A 22,474-nucleotide genomic window follows, 5' to 3' on the forward strand; every position below is an offset into this window, starting at 1 on the left:
ATATTTTAGTAGCTGTTGAAGCTTAAATGCTTCATTCCAAATTAGCAAATTAAAAAACACTGTAAAAAGATGTGTTTTGTAATGAAATAGACTACTCATGCCTTGTGGTATAACCTACACAATTGCATTCTTTCAGCTAAGAAATTATGCTTATTCTATTCCTTTATCAACAGCCTAGCTACCTTGAATTTTCTAATGCTGATGAAAGTCCCTTCCAAAGAAAAGCAGAGGGTAATAGTTCAGATTAAATTACATGAAAAGACACATTTTTACTCCTGATTTTATCTTCTGATGTCCATTTGCCCACTTGTTCAGTTGCCTTTTGTGTTTATTTGTAAAAGAATATTGATGTAATCACGTAGTACTTAACAGGCACATCATACAGCTGCGTGACCCTGTTTTAAAAATGCTGCTTCAGATTACTTGAGTTTCATTACTGTTTTCTTCCTTTTCTGAACTAAGAGCTAAGCAAAGGGTGGTGGTTCCACTCAAAGTGGAAGACCTTCGAACTTGCATAGAAAGAAACTAGAGGCAAAGAAAAACTAAAAGAGCCATGGAAGAGGTCTCTCATTGCCTCCCTCATCTCCTTCCCAACTTCTTCCCCAAAAGAGATGTAAAAAGAGAGCAATCCCATCCTAGTAAAATGTTTATGGAACCATGTTTTTTTAATTTTGTTGACCCTCTTTGACCCTTCCAATAAATAAACCAGAGGTGGAATAAGAAATATAATAAACCTTTTCACATGATAGTTTTATGGAAACCAAAATATTTATGATGAATGTGAGCAACGCTTATTTGACAAAAATTTTCCTGTCCTTTTATCATGTGTGAACCTACACATATATTTAATCAAACCACAAGTAATATCTAGTGAATTGAGTGTTGTAAAAGTGTTAATTTTACAAGCTGAATACAACCCTGAACAGAAAATTATGTATTATCATGTGTAAGACTATGCAGCGAACGTGTAAGAATAGCATATGTATATTGAACGCATAAGGGTATTTTATCAGGTACCCCAAAGCCACGTATACTTGCATTCAAGAAAATAAATCTTGTTTAATTAAACAAGTCCTAGAATGTGGCAATAACAAGTTGTACAAAACAGAAGATGGAACATAAATTAAGGAGATTTCTGATGAACAGTAAAATTAGTGAGATTGAGTTTCCTCCTGATTGCTGAGGAATCATTTTGTTGAGGTGTGATGGAGGGATGCAGGTGAGCTGCCTGGCTGCAGAGCGATTGCCCACCTGGATGGTTCCCCCTTTCTGCAGGTGGGCTAAATGACGGGGGTGTGGGCTGGGGGTGTAAGGTGAGGTTTCAGCAAAGAGTGATAGAAGTCTGTCATACTGTGAAAGTTTCTGAAAAGGATGGCTGGGATGACTTTGAGAGCTGTAGTAACTTGGTGCTGGTGCTTATACAATTATCCTGATGGGATATGAAGGGCATATGAAGGTATAAAAGTAGGTAATGGAACTCATGTCCATCCAGCTAGTTTTATGGGAAATTAGTAGTGCCAAAGCAGCTTTTATTTGTTTGTGGTGTTTTTTTTTTAAATGAAACCATAATTTTATTGAGAATAACTGTGTTGACAAATGTAGTATGGTACATGAATTTATTCAAAACACATGTTTCTTAGAAAAACAAACTCACTGATCCTATGCATAGTCAATTTAATTATCATAAAACACTTTTAACTGCAATTTAGATTTCTGTTTACCTACACCTGCTTGCAGGGGATGGAGGTTTTCGGTAGTGGTTCACTGAATGATGATATGGAGCACCTGGAAGTTTGGGAGGGGTTTTCTGCCAGAGGAAATGGGGCAGAAAGACTATTGCTGAAGAGAAAGAAGACAATGACATACAGGATTTTGTGGTCTGTGGCTTTTTTTTTTTTTTTTTTTTAAAGTAGGGTCTATCTTAAGTGAAGTACAGGGAAAGTGAGAGAGTAAATGATCTATGATGGAGGTCCTGAGACGTTTTCTTTTGATTAGGATTCCTCTCAGGATCCCAAGGCAATGAGATTGTTAAAAGGAGAGTGACGTGAGGAGCTGGTGGCATTTGTGAGAAAGCAGCGTTTGTTGCTATGTGCGGGGATGTGACTGAGCAGAAGACTTCAGGTAAGTTTAGTAGATGTATGTTTTAACTCAGCTTTGAAATACTATTTCATTTTGGTTACGTGAGATACCTGAGAGTAGAAAAGGAGATTCTTAGTGTGGCTGAGGTGGGGGCTGCTGTAGCAGCTCAAGGAACTTGATCAAATGTGACTTCTAGTGCAAGAAGTCACAATGGGGAACTGTTCTTCTGTGACTGTAGGTATTTGAAGTATATTTTAGTGGTGGCCTGTTCCTGACCTGATGCTTTTCAGTATTTTCATGGAGTGAAGTAATCGCTGTGAACACTTGCAAAGGGAGCTGAGGTGTTGTGGTGCAATGATAATCTAAATGAATTAGCAGGGATTTGTTAGGTGAGCTTCTTGGAAAATCTGTTTAAATGCTGCCAAATGTTAAGTTTGACGTGTAGAAGTAAGGAAAGCAAGCTATGTTTATGAGAGAGAGTTGCCTGGCCTGAAATAACAGTGCTTTGGAGAAGATCTTGATGGAAGTCCTAGAAAAATAATACAACTTCTGAGAATCTGATGTGATGCTTTGACTAAGGCAATGTTTATACTTGATTACTGAAAACCAGGGAAATGGAGCAGGAGTAAAAACATGGAGTTAGTAGTGAAATTTTTGTCAGTTATGTTGATTAAAAGCTAAAGATACTAGAAGATAAGGAAGAACTCAAAGTGGAATTGTAAGGAGACTTTGTGACCTAGAATACAAATGTAACAGCAACAACGACTACTGTAGTCACATGGAAATTAATGTGTAATTTGATAATGGTTTGAAATTAGTTATTTTACTGCCTGTTACAACATTTTGACTTCTTTGGGTTTTGGGTTTTTTCCGTATCCCCTAAAAGTGTATGTACTTCGGGTGGTTTTTCTTCTTCTTAAAACACTTACATCATGTGCATATGCGTATTCTCTTAATTTATTGTCTAATGTACATCCATTCCTACAGTATATGAGACTAGATCTTGGGTGTATTTGATTATGGAGTAGCACTAAATAGAACAGCAGATAGTATGGAAACTTGTTCAATATCTAATGACTTTGTAATTATTAAGTTCATGTTGAAGAAGTAGACTCACTTCAACCCAGCTTAGCCAGCTTGATGTATAGCCCTCTGAATTCCAGTTTCCAGCCAGCTTGATGTGGACATATAGGAGGATGTAGCCTGGAATTAGGTTTTAACAGAGTCTGGAATATACTCCTAAATCCTGAGGAGTACTACTTACCTGAAAAGATGCAACATAGATTCAGTTTGCTATTGTAATCTTGCCAGATACGTATATAATATTCTCCCACAAAAATACATGGATTAGACAAAAAAAAAAAAAGGCAGGGGCCACACTGCAAATGAATCTGAGGGTGTAGAACATTTTGTATGTATTGCTACAGAAAGCTCGTAGGAAGAGAGCATCACAACTAAACAAACTTCAGAATTGCTGTAAAAGAACAGTACAATATTTATATTTCGTCCTTCAATGTGACTACAACGGTAGGAGGGAAAGCCAGGATGCAGCGTGCATCAAGTTCATGGGGTTTTATTATCAGTTAAAACCAGAAATCTGTTTGTCAGCAGTATCTAGCTCATGCTAGGGATATGCTTCTGAGTGTTCTTGGATTAAAGGAAGGGAACACTATAGCTAAAAGTTTTTAATATGAATTTTTACAATAGTAGTCAATGTTAAAGATGGACACACCTCACGCTTCTGTGAGTTTCCTGACCGCAAGGATATTTTAATTGCTGCTTGACCCATTCGCTACAAAAGCAAAAGCCCGTCCGTTTCTTGAAGAAATTCAAATGTATGATTTCAAAGTGTCTCAGGAGTACTCTTGTACGTATATAGTAAGTCATTTTGGTGTGCTTTGGAAATCAGGACCTTAAAATATATGGCTTGCACTACTTTAGTTTAATGGGCTGTCAACTGTCCAGGCAGATCCAGTACAAAGTCAGACATGTCTTTAATCTTCAAAGAACATAATGAAAAAAGTGAATATATTCAGTTATTAGCTAGGAGGTACAAAACAAGTGACGAAAGAAACAGTACTTCTTTCTATCTTGAATTAGACAACTGAAATTTTAGCTGTCCATGTGTCTAAAACACCTGCATAGTTATTGAGGAATTTCCGGAACAGTAAGTGCTCATTTTTATCTATTTAATAAACACAGTCATATAAATTCATCACTTGCTCAGTCTTTTTAAATTCCCTACATTTAAAAAAGTGTATTACCTTTGATGGTTTGTAGCATATGAAAAAAGTCGAGTCTGAATTGAATAACAAGTTTGAGTCTCTGAAAGCACAATGATTGGGGCTTCTTTCTCTTTATCAAGGAACCTGTCAATAGGAGTTCCATAAGTACAGATCTCTTGTATTAATAATTGTCAGTTATTTTAAATAGATTTCATGCTTGCAATAAAAAAAAATTTCTGACCTTTACTTTCCTGTAAATTCACAAGCTGCTTAGCAGTCTCAAAGCCCAGAAGTTATTAAAGGTTATTACATTTGTAGGTGATAATGATAGCTTTTAATACACAGGCGTGCTCTGTCACCTGTATGCGAACAGCCATATAACGATAGAGGAACGGGAACAATCCTTGCTGTTTGGTTTTCAGAAGTGAATATGGCTATGTACCACCAGTGGCAGTCCGCAAGATCAGCGTCGTATTAAGTGGGTTATCAAGTATGCTGCCTGCTTTGCTCCTCCCAGTGTTAAAATTGGTACTAGTGGGGAGGAAAAGATCAGACTTCTACAATCCTGTGGGCAGAGTACCTGTTAACATCAAAATTATTTGGGTCACTTCTTCACCCAAACTGCCTCTTTTTTGAGATTCTTGAAACGATTGACCTGAAGAACAGCTGCCCTGAGCACTGGTGGTGTTGGTAATATGGATGATGGATGACTTCAGTTTCATGGCCAAATTGCTTATCCAGGCATGAAGAAAATAAAATGCTTGTTTCTTCTCCTCCCTCCTCCCCTTTCTAGCCTATTTCTGCTATTCAAACTTTAATTTACCCTTTGCATTAAATTATTCACTTGGAGCCAGTTTGTATGTTGTGTTATTTTTAAGATCTTAAAGCTTTATTTTTGCAAAATTTTCAAGGAGGAGAAACGTCACGCAGTGTTCTATTTTAGCTGGAATTCTGTACGTTGTGTGTATAGCACAAATATATAGATCATTAAATTGAAAGTATTTTTAAACAATCAAGTTTGAGTAAACTCAGATTAGAGATGTGGTGCAAGGGGGGAACTAATACATGCCAGATTGTGTCAGAAGCACGAGTTTTCATCCAGAAGACTGACAACATCCAGTGCATTGTACCTTAGAAAATATCATGATGCTAGGGTTCGGGTTTTTTAGGCCTAATCCTCTTTGGACTAAGGGAGTAGCAATGGTCTTTGCCTTGAGGGAGGAAGTAATGACTTTTTCAGACAGTACAAGATGTTATTTGCAATGTTGTTATAATCTTGATAAACCACGTGATCCAGTCGTGTGGTGGTCCTGTGAGATCATGGGTTGATTCCCTTCTAGGACTTCCAAAGAGTCATTGTAGGGCTTGATGAACGGTCCTGGAACAGTAGTGGGGTAGTGCAGGGGGTGGGGTTGTTCTTAATATAAATAGTTACAATGAGGATCCTTCTGTGGTGATGGTCTAACCACACCATGATTAGCTACCAAAAAAAAAAAGGCAAGTGGAATGGAAGGGAAAGTAGTAGTGCAGAGTTCCTCATACTTGTGTGTGTTCTGTTTTTTCTTTAAAATGCGTACTTTGTGTGTTTGAGCAGAAGTCTGAGTTGCAGTCAAGTCACCTTCAATTCCTGGAGAAATATTAGAAGAGTTTAAGCACTAAGAAGGGAATGTGGAGTTGCTGAGATTAAATTATGCCAAGTCAATCTAATTTCCTTTTATGCTTGGGTAATGAGCCCTGCAGACCAAAGAGAAGCTGTGAAGTACTTGTGTGATACTCTCATAAGCAAATTAGGGAAACTATGTCTAGGTGAGTTCAAAACTAATTAGGAAAAGCACAGTCTGAGGGAATTTATCTGTCACATTCAAAGAATATATAGGGTGCAATTTTCATGGGTATTCCCTAAATTTGGTTCTGTTCAATATTTTTTATTAATAAAACTTGTAGAATAGAAAAAAGACTAAGCTTACTAAATTACTAGATACTGCTATTGGAGGAAGAATGGCAGGTGCAGACAGAAATAGCTGGAGCGCAGAAGTGTCCTGAAAGGAATATTATGTGAATTGACAACAAAATTAAGTATAAGATAGTTCCAGCTGAGTTTCTACCGCACAAATGCAAATATGAATAACTAGTGAAGTAGAAGACCTGCAGGAAAGAACAGTGAACCACAGGCTGAGCATAAGAGTCGTCTTGATAAATGTCTTTGTAAAATGTAAACCTCCGAATGGAAGCAGCGAACAGGATGCCATCCATCTCTCAAGTAATCCTTCCTGCCTGTTCAGCACTGGCAAGCCCTTTACAGAAGAATATGTTCAGGTTTGGGCAGCGCACTTTAGCTTAATTCTGTCTGTTTAAACCACTTACTGTTTGCCTTTTCCTCCTTTTCCCTCTTCTTCTCTTTCCTTATACTTACTAGTACGCAAAATCTCCGGGTCGTCCGAGACCAGAAAAAGTGAGACTCAGATGACACAAAGTTGTCAGAAATAGTCTTCCTCTTTTGAAGAACTTTGTCCTTTATATAGGAGTAGGGATAGTGTATATGAGCCAGGTTTCAGGAAGTCTTTTATTAGGAAATACGTAGCAAAGCACTGCTTTAAAAGATCATTGAATGCATTTGCTCAAAATCTTTGATAAGAAAACACAGGCAATGATTTAGAGATTTTACACCACCACCACCACCCCCTTTTTTTTTTTCTCCATTATGAGCTTCTGTTCCCTTTGGCTCTGTTTCCTATAACTTAATGCAATATAATTTTGAGTTTTCATTTAGCTGTGGTCACCGAAAGCCTCTGAGACCATACAATTGGAATTTGGCTGCTGTTGAGATGCGTGCACGTTTTATGCAGTCACTGAAATGTGCAAGCCTGTTTAAGTGTGCTAGGTCAAACTGCGTGTGTATATGTACAGCTTCTAGACAGGCAGCTTTTCAGCAAGTCTTTGAACAACTTTATCCCCCAATTAAAATGTCCTGTACTAGATGAGATATCAAACAGATCGTAACCTGTCTACAGCTGCTCCTCATTTAGCAACTCTCTTGATCACAGAAATTCTTTTAAAGCAAGTGGTCTCTATGTCTGTGGCATTTTATATCTAACAAAGTATCTAGTGTCTGTATCCCATCTAATATCAAGTTTCCAGACAGCTGTAGCACGACTCGCAATGTGACTGGACTCCAGGTATAACTTTTTTTTTAAAAAAAAAAGATATAAAAAAATTTCCTGTAAACTATGATGGAAAAAATAATGTGAAGTTGACAGCTGAGTCTTGTGTTCACATTTGGAGAATGCAGGGAGAAGTGGGATTGCTAGAAATGGTGAAAATGAAGAAAGAACAAATGAGGGAGGATGGAGAGACAGGTTTAAAGGAGACATTTTCTTTTTGGACTTATGTTTGACACAGCTCTGCTTTCTTTGCTCTTGTTTTGATATCTGTGGTTTCCCCACTAAATTTATGTGACAGATCTGGATTAGAGAAAGGCAAATCTTACAAGAAAGTGTTTCTAAATGTGAAGTTTAGGGCACTACAGACCAAATCCTCACTTGAAACTAGTACAACTCCATTAACATCAAAAAGGCAACACTAATTTACATAAGCTATGCATCTGACCTTTTGTTCTTGGGAAACTTTAGAATGATTTACAATTTAATATCATACATAGTTGTTTTTCAAACCAATTTCACTTTAAATGTTTCTGTGATAAAGATAATTTTGCTTTCAAGTGTCATGAAAGTCCAAAGTAAAGCAAAGTATAACATAATCAAAATATATAAAAAATTCAGCTCGTTTATTAGGTAAATTCTGACTTACCAAGTGTCCTTGAGTTTCTGAGTTGCCTCTGATCTTGCATCAAAAATTCTCCTTGTGCCTTCTCCAACACTCATTATCACTCATTAAGGGTTGAGACTTAGAAATTGGAAGTAAACGTCAGATTTCTGAAAAGCAGCAGAGTTTTCCTCTTAGAAATCATTCTTTTCAGGCATCAGACTTGATTTAAGCTTTGAAAGAGGGCAGCTATGAATGGACATCATGGATACAGACAAGCAAGTTTCAGTTACAAAAACACATGCACAAAACCTGCTCATGTTTTTAAACTCTGTTTTCTATGGGATCCTCTCATCCCTGGGGAAAGCAGTAGATGTGTTGTTTTGAGCTCTGCCACTTAAGGCTAAATGCAGTAAGCCTAAAAAAAACCCAGAAGGACAGTTGTGCATTTCTAGTAAAATATACTTCACTGAAAGTAAACATGTAAAAAATGTCTCTAAGTATAATATTATCTCACTGTGAAAAATCCCTAGTCAGAAATAAAAAATGAGCCTGGGATTAAAAATACATGGTCAGTAACTACTGAACCCAGAAATGAAGAGAGAAATTCCGGGATATTGCTTCAACTGAAATTATAGCATCTCTGAACATAATGGAGCTTAGTTGTATGCCAAACAGTACAGGTTACTTCTACCCTTTCATTTAGGTATCAATAGTTGGAATGGCTTTCTGTATTTGTCTAAAAATAAATTCTGACTTGAATCTCTATTTAGAGATGAAATGTATTTCTGGCTCTGTGAAACCACAAAAACATAGAGCTTCCATAACTGGCCATGTTACAATCTATATCCTGGAGGTATGGATGGTACCTTACCCACCTTTCTCCAGGGAACTTGCCTGTTCAAATTACTTGCCCTTCTCTGTGGAGTAACAGCACAGAGTCGTGCAGCTGGTGTGCTCCCGAGGTTGTGTTGTGGTGCTACCCCATGCTCCATGGTCCTTCCTTCAGGTGTCATCTTAGCCTGGCTGCTATTGCTTCCTGCGAGGGTGGTACCAGGCGTTGGGGACCTGGCTCTGCTGTTCGGTCTTAACATCTGAGCGCAGGGGCGAACGGGACCTGCGAGGGAGCCCGTCAACAAAGCAAGTCACCTCTGGGGTGACTGAAGTTTGCTGTGGTAATGCAGAGGTTAGCATGCTGTGTTTGCTGTGGGTAACCTGAAGATAGTCAAGCTGACTGTAGTGTGTGTTGCACATGGCTGCGTGGTTATCGGTTGATGAAATCCTAAGATAACCTTTTTATTAACAAAACTTGAATTCCATTTCCATGTTTGTATTCATCCTTGTCACCTGAGGCATATTTTCATATGTGTGTTTTTAGTAAAACTATTATATACCACCTTCCCACAAATGGATGCGCTTCTGTGAATGCGAGTTGTATGTAAAATGATCTTATTTATGGAGATTTATATTAGTGAGACGGGACAGGATTATTTACCCTACGAGGAGGTTGGGTAGTTTATTTCTTGCCTTGAGCACCTGCCACAAGTGTTTGAAAAAGCTTTTTTTTATGTATGAGCCTCCATAGGAAATGGAATTTCCCAGGCATACGTCCATGCAACTAGGTATTGTGACAGTCTGTGTGCTTGCTACGTGATTTTTTTTGTTGTTGTTGATTTGATTTTTCCAAGATGTGTTTCTGTTTGCAATTTGTGCACTGTGGTACTGGTGAACGCTAACTGATACTGCTTGAGTAAGGAACAGGAAGAGGGATTTTACTGCTCATGAAAATGATGCTAAATATGTAATACTTCTAGAACCTAAAGGTTGCACTGCTTTATAGCAGCTATAAGTGTAGAATGATATCCTGTATCCCATAAATGACCTGAAAATAAAGTGATTTAGGAGGATATAACACTAATAAAAATTAGGACTGAAACATGTGACACACTCAGGTTTAAATCAGATGTTGCTCTTATATGGAGGTGACTTGCGTGTCCCTCCCCTTGTGTGTCATCCCGTGTCATCCCCCCCAATTAAAACAATGCAAGCTTCAGTGAATTATTCCTTCCCTATCTCCCCCCTGCTCCCCCACAAAAGACAAATCACAGGACTTCTTTGTAACATATACTGCTAATCTGCAGCCCAAACTATCACGGTCCAGCAAGGAGCCAAGCCTGGTTGCAGCGAATAGCCACTTCTAGGGGGAAGCTGCTGGTTTAGATGAAGCTAACCATACTTCTCCCATAAGAAAAGCCCCCGACCCAGCCCATCCTGTTTAATCGGCAGCTCCTCTGTTGGTGCTTACACATCGCTAAGCAAGGAAATGCTTTCGAAGTGGAGAGCTCTTCGTTGTCACCCTCCGTAAGCAGAGATCAAATCGCGGATGAGCATTTGCATAGCTGGACGTGGTTCCCTCACCTGGGATGTCAGCGCTCGGTGCTGATTCCATGGTTTGTGCTCTCTGCTGATTAGCTGGACTGATGAAGAACAGTTTTGCTTCTGTTAGCATCCATCGGCCTTTTGCATGCTTGTGCCAAGTATTTTATCTTGTCTCTAGTCCCCAAGCTACCTCCTTCCTCTCAAGAACCTGGATTAAATTTTCTTATGCCCACCCTCTCTCTCTTTTTTTTTTTCCTCTCCTTATCTTTCTCTGACTGCAGCCTACTGTTGAATTACAAAGTACCTATTTTTAATAATAACCTTAAAAAAAAAAAAGATAGAAAAAAGCAACTTCTACCCAGCTCTGCAACTTCCTTACAAACTAAAATATCTTTGTCTCTTTTCTATGTCTCTTTGTTCTTCTCCTAGAAAGCATTGATATCAATAATATGGAATCAGGAAATAGCTATGTGCAAGGCACGCTGTAACTGATCCCACTAATAAGTATTGTGATGCAAAAAAAGCCCACCCAAACTTCTCTTAACATGCCAAGTGATGCAATACACTATTTATGCTCGAGATGATGGTGATCTCGTTAGTATTCCTATTCTGGTGAAAGGAGGGAAACGTGCTTTAATAGTTTTGTGGATCCTGCTGAAGTTTTACTATCATAATAATAATGAACAGATAGTAATTCCTAATAGCACATATGGATATGATAAGACAGTGTCTTTGACAGATTTAGTCAGTAATAGACTATAAGCCTTCAATGAGCAACTCCATTCTGGCTCAGTAACTTCACTGCTGGGCTCTGGTTGGGTACATCCTGCAAAAATTTATCTTTCCCATCTTGCCTTTGGGTAGTGAGTTGCAAATATCAATCTTCAGCAGATACTGTGAGCCCTCTGGGAGCAATACCCCTTTTTTTTCTTCCTGCCATAGGTTCCCTCTTCTGTTAAAGGCCTGAATCTCCCTCGAGCTGAATGTATTTCACCTCTTCCTGTTAAGAGTTAATGGTCCGCTAATGGGTATTGCATTCATTGCTGAGCATATGCTTATGCTTGTTGAGCATAAGGCCAACAACAAGCTCTCAGCTTCCTTCCAAAATGAACGTCCCTTATAATTGCAGATGAGTAACAGCTCTGAGCTGATTGTGGCAGAAGAGTGAGGGTAGAGTCTTGTCTGCTTATCTGTGCCTACTTTTGGTAGGTTGGTTTCAAAACTAAACCTAGTCTTTCATAAATAGAAAAGGAAAATTAAAGACTAAGGGAGCTTAGATAATCAACCCTTACAGCACAAAGACTCTCAATTTTAGCCTCAAATTCAAAGCTTTTAGAAGCTGTGGAAAGATCAGGTGTTTGCTTCTCCTGAGCATCATGTGTTCCAGTTGCTCTAATGGGTTGTTCTGGCAGGATGATGATTGGAAAGAAGAGTGTCTTTAAACTGGTGAAGAGTTAAAAAACAAGAACTGTCATCCCAAAATGGTGAAACCTCCCCCTCATTTATAATACATAAATGTATATATACTCTTAAAGCTAATTAAAGAAGCCTTTTCCTTCCCAGATAAAAATGTCCCAACTGTGAAAAGCAACATCAGCAATTTCATCTTGATCTATGATTTTAAATGAGGGAGAAAAGTTATGCATTGTGCTTGAGAGGGGAAGAAAAGAAGTCCTTTTTTCGAGAGGTTCCAAGCTAGTCCCAAGGGCTGCATCTTGAATATAAATGGACATAACATTCATTTTCATTTTTTTCTTGTTCTTTGTTGATAGGTATTTCTTGCATGTTTTAAGTGTTAGACTTGTCTCAAATGTAATTCAAGATATTTTCTCATTTATAACTCTTCTCTGCATCTCCTTCAGCAACTCCAGTCTATTGCCTTTTAGCACTTACTGCCTACTGGCAGGTGCAACATATTGAGGTCACATGAGTTTGTTCAGTGCAGAGATGATTTTTGAGTGAGAATGCTCAAGTGAATGAGTAGCTTAATTTTAACTTGAACTGCCAGCAATAGTAGAAAATAAGCTTTTCAGTGGACTATGTTTTATTTCTTTTTTTCCTACTAAAAAATCTTCATATCTAATTTAAAATGAACTTTGCAACCAAAATAATTCATCACTGTTGTTATATGGCTAAACTTGAAAAATGTATTTTCTACATTTTAGCTTTCAAGTCACATAATCTTTCTTATGTAATTAATGCAGCCAACAGAAAGCATGGTAGCATTCTATATGTAAGCTTTTTAATTAATTTACAGCGGTTAAAACCAGTGAACTTCTATAAATTTGTTCCTTTGGAGCATGGACATATGGAGCAAAATGGCTAAATGTATCTAATTTATGGAAGCAATCTTATGGATGACATACTTGGGCTCCAGAAAAGCTGCAGTCTTTCAGTATGGTTGACTTTTACTTTTCTCACCTGAGGAGTCTCTAAGTGAGCTGTTGCTAATGTGGCTGCTGAGATGTGATGCCATTTGGTTTTCCCTTTTGGACATCTTCAGGGAGATATGAATGTTGTTTTCTGTAAGGGAGGAAACTCTCAAACCCTGTAAAGTTGTTGCTGCGGCAAAATCCTCTTCCCTTACATCAGAGAAGCCTCTATCGAGAAATCTATAAAGTAGGGAGGCGTGAGCCTAGGGTGCTCTAGCTACACCCCTAGAGTTCACATCTTTACTCTTGTCCTTTCCTCGTATTACTATGGGTTTTTTTTAAGTAGAGCTGATCAATCAATGTACTTAAGGATTTCCTTTTAAGATTTCGTCTAGTCACTGTTAAATGGCACCTATGGCCGTCAGCCCTTGAAATAAACAACCGAGATAGATACAACTGGAAGGGGTAGCATTCAGTGTGAAAACTGCCTAATGCTTTTCAACACAAGAGTATCTCAGTTGCTATTTTGCAACCAAACAGCAACTGTTCCACTTCAAGCTGCTATGCCAGATAGGATTTCCCCTACCCTTTTTTAGCCTTTCTTGCTAAATAACAGGCAGAACATTTTTCTAAAAACAAAGCTGGAATAAGTATGCTTTCATCTGGCTGAAAACTCTGCAGGGCCCTCGTGTTATTCCGGCAGCCGTGGTTTGTAGGGAGACTTGGTGCTGGCGAGGGTTGAGGGATCAGCTCAGGTTTTGCTCTTCTGTGAGCCTCCGTACAAATTGGGTTTGGTTGTTTGTAAGTTGGGAATTCACATGTGAATGAATATCAGATGCCTTAGAGATTCAGCTGCTGAAAACTTAAGACTGCTAGCCTTGGATGAAGCATTCAGCCCTGAAATGCAGGTTTGCGGGGGTGTGTTTGTCTCCATTTTCAGGTTTTTTTTGTTGGCTGGGGGGCGTGGGGTGGTTTTCGTATTGTTTTGTTGGGTTTTTTCTCCCCTTCCATCTGCAGTTCTGGGCAGTTTCTAGGAGGTTTTGACTAGGGATCAGTGGAGAAATGGGTGAACGAAGGCAATTAGAGAGCAAGTTCTGGAAGTAGAGAGTTGCAGAACTGAATAGCGATAAGCCAGGACCAAAGTGAGAGGGTTGGTAGGGAAGGTCAGGTGACAGAAAGGGGCGGAAGGAGGAGGAGACGAGAATGAGGAGTTGGAAGATTAAAACTAGCATTCAAATAGGCTCACTGAGACTGTAAGGTCTAGGTAAAAGTCTTAGTTATGCCACATAGCGTAATATTAGTGTTGCTAATGTCAGTCATGTTCCACTAATAAGCCTCTGCTGCCACCCTCCCATAAAATCCTTTTGCAAAGGATCCTTTTAGAAAAAGCAGGCTTATGATTTAATAAATGGAAGGAGTCATACTATGTCCAGATGTTTTGAATTTATGAACGTAAATATCAAGTACCAGTATAATGGACGTAACAAAAAAATCAATTCAGAGTAGTTTACCTTATTCTGAACTACAGACTAAAATCGCCAGCTGCTTTGCTTTAGATTTGTTCCCTGGACTTGCCTCTCTTCACTGATGCACTGATTACCTGCGTATTCATCCACAAAACTTGAGATATGTAGTAAAATGCAAAGAGCACTAGAATAACATGAGCAACATAATGCTGTGTCGTACCAGACGAACTCCCTGCTGAGGCTGGGGCGGCTCCAGAGGTCTGTCAAACAGCCTTCTCTGGCTATCAGGGAAACAATTCCTCAAAAGCAAAGTAAAATGACACTTGTAGCTTTGACCCTAAAAAGCATAGAGGAAAGTTATTTCACTACCTCTTATAATATCTGGCGTGCCATGAATAAATAATATTTAAGTATTTCTTTTCAAAGAAAATCTGTAGAAACTGGTAATTTTAGCTGCTGTGGTTCCAGAGGCCAGGCATTGCTCTGGGCTGAGTCCCCAGGATGTGGCACGTGGTTTGAGCTGACTCTTGAGATGCTCCAGTGATCGGCTGGTTAGAGGCGCAGCCCATGTAACTGCATATTCTGGAGCTGAAATGCCAACCTATGGAGGTAACTACCAGACTTTTAAATCCGTTATGAAAAAGTAAAATAGTTGTGTGATGGAAATGGAGTACTCAAAAATATCCAGAATGTATCCCACTGCTGCACTGTAAAGCCCTTCTAGCAGATTTTTTTTTTCTTAAGACATTACAAATCATGTTTTAATTTCTGTCTATTGCTACTATCAATTAGCAGCCACTGGGGTTACACAGGTATAATAGCGCAGAGTCCAAACAAAAAAGAAAAGGGAGCATATTCTTACATAATATACAAATAATGTGCTTCCATGAATTATGTACTTTTGCAAGGTCAGCATGACATTGAGCACAAGTGAAATCAGAGTGTGTTCTAGAAAGCCTGTAACACTTAAGCAAAACTCTTTCTCTTCTTGGTCAAACAGTGCTGATGTTAAAACATAGTCTAAAGGTCAGACATTAGTTTTTGCCCCAGCTCAGCTCCTGGCAGTTGCTATGAAATAAGTGTGGATAACAAATGCCTGCCCTGATTCGTCCGGCAGGTCTTGTTAATATGATAGTCACCTTTTGATGATTCCCGGTATTAAAAGCTATTGCCATAATAAAGGCAAATTCTACTTCCCTCAATAAATCAAAGCTGAAAGAGTTTGAAAACTTTGAATACTCCAGCAGAAATAATCTCTTGAAAAGAATCCAGAGTTTCTTCCTTCTACAAAGTAATTCCTATTTTGGTCTTTCAGGAGGCTCAATGAATTTCAGATTTGTACAATATAAAGAGTAACAAAATGATGAGAAGTCTACCTCTTTCTTTACCTCTCCCAAAAGAAGATAACTTTAACTGCTGCTAAGATAAAGTTACAGCTGCACTTCAACAGTGAAAAGTAAATAAGTTGGGTTTATCTCTCTTAAAATTGCAAGGTGGTTTTGGTTTGTTTTTTTTCCCCAGCATCCCATTTCATTTATTTTAGAGTTCTTTTTAAATAGAAACTCTAAAGAACTGCCAAGTTGGCTTCAGTTGTGAGTGATGACTACAGATAACTGGGTTATGATCTTGGCTGAGAGAAACTGGAAACAGTACTAACACCTTAAGAATACCTACTGTTTAGGGGCTTTTGAGATGCTTAAGCAGAGGAGAAAAAAAAAAAGCTATTTATTGTGAATGCAAGCAATGAATAAGAAGGAAATGTGGCATAATTGAACACTTACTACTAGCCATTCTTAAGAATATGAAACCTAAAGCCCAAAATAAAGCACCTTCTGTTTTAATACTATTAACAATAGATAACTTGGGAATTAATAAATATATGATGTTTATTAAAATACACAATTAAAATGAAAGGAATGAATGAATTCTTAGCAAATAACTCTCCATATAATTCTAATATCTTGTATTTCTTCTTACACTACTGGCATTGTATGAGTGAACTTACTAACCTTAGACTAATGATGATCTTTCAAACCCTTTTTATTACGGAGCATCCAATGTGCCTAAAAGGTCACAGCATCACCGTGCAAAGGAGAGCACAGAAGATACTTCCTAGATCTGCCCTCAGCCATCCCGGTGGGATCTGGCAAGAGGAGATGGGATGGTTACTAGGAAAGTAGAATTATGCAGCACACTGTTACATTGGTACTGATTCAGGACTTCATGGGCATCTGCAGTGTTCCTGGTGTAGGTCTATAATGAGGATAAAGACAATACTGGATACTTAATCTCTGTATGTTTCTGCAAGGAGAGATGGCTCTCAGTGGCTGTGCTGTTCTTCAAGAGAATTCAGAAATATCCCTTTCTTTCAAGGTAAACTTGCAGTTTCAGGAAAAAGACAGAGGAGGCTGTGCTACAAAGAGGTTTTGGATTCTAGCAAACCTGGTCAGAAACCTTAATATGGCCAGGATCTGGTATTGATGGAGTGATTGTTTTCTCCTCTAGATGATTAAAAGAAGGAAACATCAGTTGCAGATCCTCCTTGTCTGGGTTTTAGATATTCCCCTGCCTCTCTCCTGCAGCATCTTATATTTAGAAGTCCAAGCTTTGATTAAATTGGCTTAACTGCAGTCTCCTAGCACTCTTTCTCAACTTTTTGTTCTCTAGGCTAATGCACCTTAGAGAAGCTCATAGCTTCTCAGGATTACATGGACTCATCCATCCCATCAGGAGGTGCTTCTTGTCAATGCATGTGATCCATCTCACTACCTTTTCCTTGGTTAACTCCACCACTCAAAATGTTGCACGCTTCTTTATCTAGGCGCTCTCTGGATTTCTCCTGAGCAGTGTGACTAAGTCCTGCTTGCTCAGCCTGTCCTCCACTTGCCAAAATAACCCTGTGTGCTGTAGCTCGTTTCCCATCTGCTCGTGCTTCCAACCATCTGCTGAATAGTAGGATCTTTCCCTTGATCCTCACCCTCAGTTGGAAGCAGCGCACATATACCCACAGGTCCATGAACTGGAGAAAGTAAAGGCACAGTGTAGGAGTTGTTTGGGTTTGGCTTTTTTTTTTTTAATCAAGTAAAATAAAATATTGATGATAAATGGATAGCTAAGCATTCAAGTCCACTTCTGACTCCAGGCAGCTACTGTGACTAACAATTTGAAGCATATCCTGGATCCAGTGCCTTAGAAGATGAGCAGCTATATACAAAGTACTAGCCTTTTCTTTCCTTCTTTCCCCATACCAAAGTGTTTTGGGATATGAGCCTGGTTATCTGTCCCAGGGTATTAGATCATATCTACTTACCCAGCTGTACTGGGTCCGACTGAGATGGAGTTATTTTCCCCACAGCAGCCCTCACAGAGCTGTGCTGTGTATCGGTAAGGAGCAAGGTGTTGGTAACACCCCAGGGTTTTGGCTAATGCTGAGCAGCACTGGCACAGCACCATGGCTGTCTCTCCAATGTTCCCCCTCACCAGCAGGCTAACCAGAATAAATATTTTGGGTTTTTTTTTCTTTGCTCCCATGCATGGCCTTTTGCTTTATTAAACTGCCTTTATCTTGACCCATGAAGTTTGGGGGGTTTTTTTCCTTTTATTTTCTCCCCTCTTTGTCCTGCTGAGCAAGGGAGTGATAGAGCAGCCTGGTGGGCAGCTGGTGTTCAGCCAAGATCAACCCATCACTTAATGGCATCTTTCACAGAGTGGTTGAGGTTGGAAGGTATCTCTGGAGATCATCTAGTCCAAAGCCCTGCTTAGAGCAGGGCCAGCTAGAGCAGGTTCTTCAGAGCCATATCCGGTTGCATGTTGGAGCTTTCCACCGATGGAGACTCTGCAACCTGCTTCAGCATTTGACAACACCAACAGTTTAAAACAAACAAACAAAGAACCAAGGAAAGAAACTCAACCACTCTCTTAAATTTATCACTTTTATTACAATGTTTAAGTGGGAGTCCCTGTAATTCAGATCTTGCCTCCTGCCCTGTCACTGGGCCCTGCTGAGAAGAGCCTGTCTCTGTTGTCTTTGCTCACTACCATTAAGTATTTATGTGCTGTGATAAGATCTCCCCAAAGCCTCCTCTTCCTCAGGCCAAACACTCCCGGCTCTCTCAGCCTCTTCTCCTATGTCAGATGCTCCAAACCTTTAATTGTCTTAATGGCCCATCTTGTTGGTCCCTCTCCAGTATATCCATGTCTCTCTTATACTGGGATGCCTAGTGCTGGTGCCAGCACCCCAGATGTGCCTCCACAGTGCTAAGTAGAGAGCAGTTCAACCAATACTCAGTCGCCCTCACTGTCCATCTATCTAGTCAATATTTCATCAGTTTGTCTGTGAGGATGTCTTGGGGGCATTTGAGCAAACTGACTTGGATTACGGCATTTGTCTGTGAATTTGGGTGGCCGAGGAGTGGAGTAACATACGGTTCTGCTGGAGCATTGTGTCTATGAAAGATAGTCATGCCACTGAGTATCTTTTCCCCCCTAATGTTCCACAGGAACCCAATAAAAAAAAAGGAAAATACAAAATTTTGTTTAAAACTTCTTAATAATTTAGAAAGTATAAATTGAATATCCTGTGGTTTATGACTACGTTAAATACCATTATATAGCATTACCTGCAACATAAAATGCAGCCATAAAATGCACTTTATCTCAACAACAGTAAAGGTATATAACGTGTAAGAAAGTGAATACTAATCAGTGCATCACCTATGGACCAATGTCTGTCTTTGGTAGTTGCTGACCTTTTATTTGGAACATGTAGAAATACGGAACTGTGTTAGTTTCTAGTCTTTTCATAAAACTATATAGTTGGTGCTGAATTCCCACAATTAACTGTCATCTCTAAAGTGTAACTAAATTACTCTGTACTTAAATGGGCTAAACAAGACATTTGCTTATCCAGGTGCCCAACTTATACACACCCCCACACCCATTCTGTCCTCTTCTATTTCAAAAGCAAATACTTTTGTCTTGTTTAACTTTCTAAAAAATAACAAAACTGAACTTAACTATTCAAACCAGTATTATATGGAACTCAGGTTCTGTTTCTAGACATGCAACTTATTTAAATAAGACTTTTATACACTTGGGTTACTAGTTCAAGAAACTATCCATTTAGAAGTACTTTAAAAAGCTGTTAATGCATTTTTCACTCTTATAGTTCATGAAATGACAAGTGAACTTGCTTGCTAGTTATACAGATTGCTAAATTACTCATTTGTTGGACTACACTGAGTAAGAAACCCATAAATGCAGTTACCTTTATCTAGTCACTGGATATCTGATTTGGAATCTTAAGCAGAGCAAGGGTTTTTGTGGTGTACAGCTCAAACCTGAAAGCTGTTCTTTTGTTTCCTTTTTTGTGTATGTATGAAGCAGGTAGAAGGCAAATTCTATTTTGTTTATTAGAGAACAGGCTAAAACTACCTTTGCAACTAATTTTGTATTCAGCAAATATACTGGACAGGATGCAATCAAATTGAGCTCTTGGAACCAAATGGCAGCTGTTGGTTACCAAGGTATCTGTGTCTTCTCTAACCCTCTGAAGCATTTCAGTGTTTTCTATTCTTCATAGACTTAATAATTCTCCTTTGATGGGAATCTCTAGTATATGTGCAGTGTTTTCACTTAGCCCTGCTAAGGTAGAACTGTTAAAGCTTATTACCCTTCCTGATTTCTGTGTTTCAGTTTGAATATATCCTTATTTCATATATAATCAATATTCAATATTTTCACATGCATTAAGTGCTATGTTATGATCATTATCATAATGTGCCCTGAACATGACTTTCCTCTTACGTATAGAAGTCTTACTTTAGACAGGAAGATTCATCATTGATACAGAAAAGCTCAGACAATTGCAGCAGACAACATAGTATATTTTTCTAGGGGTATGCATTGACAAAGTTTGTGCAAGTATATTGTCATTTATTTCGTTACTCAAACCCTTAAAATATCACAAAATGCAACCTACTTTCTGTATGAGCCTGTGGAAAGCCTGAAACAATGGTCACATGAAATACCTGTAAATTGTTTCTGTCTTAATGTCTTTACTCTGTACTGTAGTGGTGGCATTTAAATATCAAAATGGTGTAGTAGTAAGCATTTTAATTCTTTCAGTTGTAGATGTGGTGAAATACAAGTCATGGAACAATGGGCTATGTCTCTGGTTTGTAAGCCTGTGTTAAATTATGCTGGAGAAAAATTAGTGGTCATTTGAGGGGTGACTACCCTTTTAGCTTCATGCCATAGTTATTTTTGGCATGCACGAAGGTTGCCCGTGAGTCCTAATAACCATGAAAACAATGTTGATGTTAGCACCAATATCACTTCAATCTGCATTTCTCTTCCTTGAATATATATGTTACGGTCATAAAAGACAAGTATATTTGTACAGACAGCAAGGTACAATTAGTTAAGTATCCCTTTTCAGTACAGAAATAAGACAGATCTTGTGAATTTTCTAATTAAAAAAACCCCACAAACCAAGCAGTTAAAACTAAATAATATTGATATGGCTTGCATCTAATGTAAAACCAGACTTTAGCATTTTTTCTTTCCATTTCTGATACTATCACATGTGGCTGGTAGAAGGGACAATAAATATACTCCATTGGGGTTTTTCTTTTTTAAAGGTGTGCAGAAATTTAGGTGAGATTCTCCTTTCCTCGTGCAATCCGCCTCCCACCAGAAGGAGAGCAGTAACTCTCCCCGTGGTTCACTCTCCACTCTGCCGATCTCATTCAGCAGAGGAGACCAAATATGTTTTGGGAATTTCCAGCAGTGTACTCCCTCGTGACTTGATTCTTGCCGTGTTTCACAGGCTGACCAAACTCTACATGGTTTCAAAGTCAGTGTAATGAATGGCTGTATTGCTTTTTTGGACTACTTTTTGGCTGCTTCTTGAAATTAGCTTAATAGTGTACAAATGTCTTGTTTAATTCTTGTATTGTTCTTACTCATCTGTGTCTGTGGGATCACTGCAACTTCTCAGGAAACTGAGTGATTAGATTGATTGTATCCATGAGGGTAGCTTCCAAAAATACTTTCTTCCTGATTGATTGATTTTAATTGCAAGTGATTAGAGTTAGGATGTCCATTTAACATGTGAAAAGACAGTTTATAGCTCAATCACTTTCTAAAACACATCTTAATTAGGAAGTGACTATTTCTGTCAGCAGTGTTGCTCTTAATTAAACACAACCTCATGTGTTTGTCTTTTTTTACAGGTATTACGAATTCTGATATGCAAGGCATAGGGCAAAATGGAAAGAAACACAATGTAGGCGTTAGAGTGGGTTTTTCCTACCAAATTCAGATTCACATTGCTAATATGGAATAATACTAGTTTTTAATGAAGAAGGTGAAGGAAGGGTGGGGTGTTTGGTGGTTTTTTAGTTGGTTGGTTTTTGGTTTTGTTTTTTTTAAAACCTGCAGGTGTGTGATCTTGCTCCTCAGTTTTATCCAACTTTATACTTTAGGTAATAGAGCAAATTTTCTATAAGCACACTTATTTAATGGTAATTTATGCAATGATAAGTACTTGAACGTGTTTAACAGACCACAGCAGCAGTGCAGGGCAGGAACTCAACTTCAGAGAAGTGGTGGTGGGGAGTGGAAATCTGGGCTCTGCTCCAGTGTCCTTCCCTTTGTGTATCTATACCCACTAACAAACTCCATGTGAGTGGGTGAGCTTGTTAGACATGCTCCATCCTTCTTAAGAGTTGTCCAGGGGAGGAAGGTAAAAGGGAAGGTACGCTAGAAAGGACTACAGGAGAGCAGGGAACTTGAACTGGCCCTAAGGGTGAGTTTGTGATAGCGGGAACTACTGCTGGAAGTGTGATTTTGTTACTTGTACAAGAAAAAAGTAATTACTTATGGTCAAATCTAGGCTATAAAATAATAGCCACTAATTTACTAGAGCCTAGTTATACTAGCTAATGTTATGAAGGTTTAGATGGAAAGGTGGAATTACATGTAATCCTAGTAAGTTGTTTGGTTTTTTTTTTTTTGGTAGGGTATCCATTCTCAGTTCTGGACTTAGGATTGTGGATATTTGGGAGGATTGCTGGGGTATTATCTTGTTGAGATTTAGGGTGTCCTTATTCAAAGTACACGTTCGATATTCAGGATGTCTTCAACAGTACAATATTCTTTGTATTTCAGTAAGGTATTGCTTCATTAT

General features: G+C 38.7%; 1 long non-coding RNA gene across 1 annotated transcript in view; it reads left to right on the forward strand.

The window, feature by feature from the left end:
- LOC142601662 (uncharacterized) overlaps window positions 1-22,474 on the forward strand; it is a 114,402-nt gene that overhangs the window by 5,440 nt on the left and 86,488 nt on the right. The window contains exons 2-3 of the long non-coding RNA XR_012835204.1: window positions 463-645; window positions 1,996-2,121. This is a non-coding gene — a long non-coding RNA (uncharacterized LOC142601662). The remainder of the gene's footprint in view (window positions 1-462; window positions 646-1,995; window positions 2,122-22,474) is intronic.

The sequence above is a fragment of the Balearica regulorum genome, chromosome 4 (assembly GCF_011004875.1).
Source record: "Balearica regulorum gibbericeps isolate bBalReg1 chromosome 4, bBalReg1.pri, whole genome shotgun sequence".
NCBI classification, from domain to species: domain Eukaryota; kingdom Metazoa; phylum Chordata; class Aves; order Gruiformes; family Gruidae; genus Balearica; species Balearica regulorum.